The sequence below is a fragment of the Perognathus longimembris genome, chromosome 28 (assembly GCF_023159225.1).
Source record: "Perognathus longimembris pacificus isolate PPM17 chromosome 28, ASM2315922v1, whole genome shotgun sequence".
Taxonomy (NCBI): Eukaryota; Metazoa; Chordata; class Mammalia; order Rodentia; family Heteromyidae; genus Perognathus; species Perognathus longimembris.
In genome coordinates this window covers 26,533,809-26,536,738 of record NC_063188.1, presented here as the reverse complement: position 1 = coordinate 26,536,738, position 2,930 = coordinate 26,533,809, and the positions used below count along the sequence as shown (strand labels likewise).

Here is a 2,930-nt window from a genome sequence, read left to right as displayed (position 1 = left end):
ATGGTATGTGTGAATTTAAACAGCTTGAGTAAACACAAGTGACAGGATAGAGGAAAAGAAACCACTCCCTGTAGAGAACCTACAAAGATAATTCATGCATAAATGCAGTTAGTTTGAGCCATATGTGATTTTGTTCTTTGATGTGAATGTCTTTCTTTCTTAATAGATAAGCTTTAAAAAGAATCTATAATAAATTTCTACATTAAAATATCACTTGATATTACAGGATACGATCTATATTTTATACATATTGTTTTTCTTCTCCAGTTTTATAGGTCTCTGATGCTAGCAGAAGGAGTTCAGTGACAGAATCCATGCTGCTCAGTCAATTCCTGGTAATTAGACTGAGTGTGAGTACTCTGATGATTTTAGTGTATGGTTTAAGGGGTTTCAGTAAGGAAACTATAGCAACTGTACTCCAAATATCTCCACTTTTGTTTTCTCCCTAAATATTCCAGTTTGCTGTTGCTGTTGTTCCAGTATTTAGGTTTGAATTCAGGGCCTGGGCACTGTTTCTTAGTTTTTTCAGTCAAAGATGGTGCTCTATCACTTTGGCCCCAGCTCTACTTCTGGCTTTTATTTGGGTGTAATTGGAAATAAGAGTCATATAGGCGTTCTTGCCCAGGATGCATTTAAATTACAGTCCTCAGATCTCAGCCTCCTGAGTAGCTAGGATTATAGGCATGAGCCACTGGAGCCTGGCAATATTCTACATTTTAAGATGCATCATCTGTAATGTACCTCCTGTAAAAGCTATCACAGTTCATTGTCTATTTTACCTAACAGACTATAAAGTCCATGTGGGTAGAGATCCTGCCAATTGTCCAAAAATACACTGACCTGTGAATTGAACTGACTTAAAGCACAATTAAAAATAAAAATTTTCAAGGGTTTAATATCCAGAATGTACTTACAGTTCAAAAAATTAAATCCTCAAAATTTAAACCTTCATGCTCACTTTGGCAGCCCACACACTAAAATTGGAACAGTGCAGAGAAGATTAACATAGCCCCTGTGCAAGGATGGCAAATTCCTGAAATGTTCCATATTTTTGAAACATAGACTCTATGGTTTCCCTTATTTGGAATAATTAGTACATATCTAGGATAATCCTAGCAGAAGATCACAATAGCTCAATAGCTATGAACACATAAAGATGATGCTAAGCGAAATGAGCTCCAAGTTATTGAAACAAGCGGTTTAGCATTGTTGTTGTTATTTTCAACATACCATGTGAAATTATGCCCTTTTCTTTTGTCTTTGTTTCCCATGGTTTTAACTCTGATGTCACTGTAACTGATTTTGGTACCCTGAGTATTGTGTATATATATATATATATATACATACATACATACATACATACATACATACATATGTATATATATATATATATATGAACTAGGGAAAGGGAATATCAAAGTCTAGAGACAAAGGATAACAAACGAATGCAGCAATACTTACAAAACTATATGGTGTAAACCAACTGTACAAATCATGGGGGGGGATGGGGAGGGCGGAATGAGAGGAAAATGAGGGAGGAGGTAACAAGTTGGATAAGAAATGTACACACTGCCTTACGTATGAAACTGCAACCCTTCTGTACATCACTGACAATAAAGGAAAGATAAATTTAAAATAAATTTTAAAAAGTTAAACCTTCAGAGAAACAACACCCAGGGCTGGGGATATAGCCTAGTGGCAAGAGTGCCTGCCTCGGATACACGAGGCCCTAGGTTCGATTCCCCAGCACCACATATACAGAAAACGGCCAGAAGCGGCGCTGTGGCTCAAGTGGCAGAGTGCTAGCCTTGAGCAGGAAGAAGCCAGGGACAGTGCTCAGGCCCTGAGTCCAAGGCCCAGGACTGGCCAAAAAAAAAAAAAAAAAAAAAGAGAAACAACACCCAATTAATTAATAAATATACTAATAACTTAGAGGCTTTTCAGAATAAACAAAATTGGCCAACAAACATATGAAGAAATGCTCAATCTTTCTGGCCATAAAGGAAATGCAAATCAAAACAGCACTGAGATTCCACCTCACCCCAGTTAGAATGGCTATTATCAAGAAAACTATTAATAAGAGCTGTTGGTGGGGATGTGGCCAAAAGGGAATGCTACTATACTGTTGGTGGGAATGTAAGCTTGTTCAACCACTCTGGAATACAGTATAAAGGTTCCTCAAAAAACCAAACATAGAACTGCCCTATGACCCAGCAATTCCACTCCTGGACAATTATCCCATAAATCACAAACAAGGTTATTATACAGCCACTAGCACAACCATGTTCATTTCAGCACTATTCACTGTAGCCAAGGTATGGAATCAGCCCAGATGCCCTTCAATGGACAAATGGATCAAGAAAATCTGCTATATATACACACAGTGGATTGTTATTCTTCTGTCAGAGAGAATGATATTTTGACATTCATAAAGAAATGGAAAGACTTGGGGAACAAATAGTTACGTGAAGTAAGCTAGACCCAGAGAAACAAAGGTTGCATGGTTTCCTTCATTTGTGGTAGATAAAATGTACCTATATATCTCTAAATAAATGTGTTGAGTAGTATGCTAGTGGTTACCAATGAATTAACTGAGATATAATGTACTCTATGGAGAGCTCAAATAATAAAATATTTTAGAAAGTTTATGTTATAGTCCAAGAAATTCAACACCAGGAAATGGCTACATCCAAAGGAGAGAGGGGTAAATGAATGAAGGGTGGAAGGGGAGAAAATGCAGTTAAAAATTCATTGTACTTTCCGTAAAACTTTTCCAGAAAAGTAAAGGAAGGAATGGGTTGAAGGGGAGTAAAACTATTAAAGGGAGTGACACTGATCAAGATGTATTGCATTCATAAACTGCTTTGTTAAATGGCATCTCCTTTGTACAACTACTTAAAGACAATAATTTTTTAAGAACATGAATGGAG

The 2,930-nt window shown here is 36.9% G+C and overlaps 1 non-coding gene across 1 annotated transcript; it reads left to right on the top strand.

Annotated features, from left to right (window-relative positions):
- The first annotated feature begins 950 nt into the window (after positions 1 to 950).
- Positions 951 to 1,053, top strand: LOC125344366. Its single transcript, XR_007209500.1, has one exon. It is a non-coding gene; the product is annotated as a U6 spliceosomal RNA (small nuclear RNA).
- Positions 1,054 to 2,930: the final 1,877 nt, after the last annotated feature.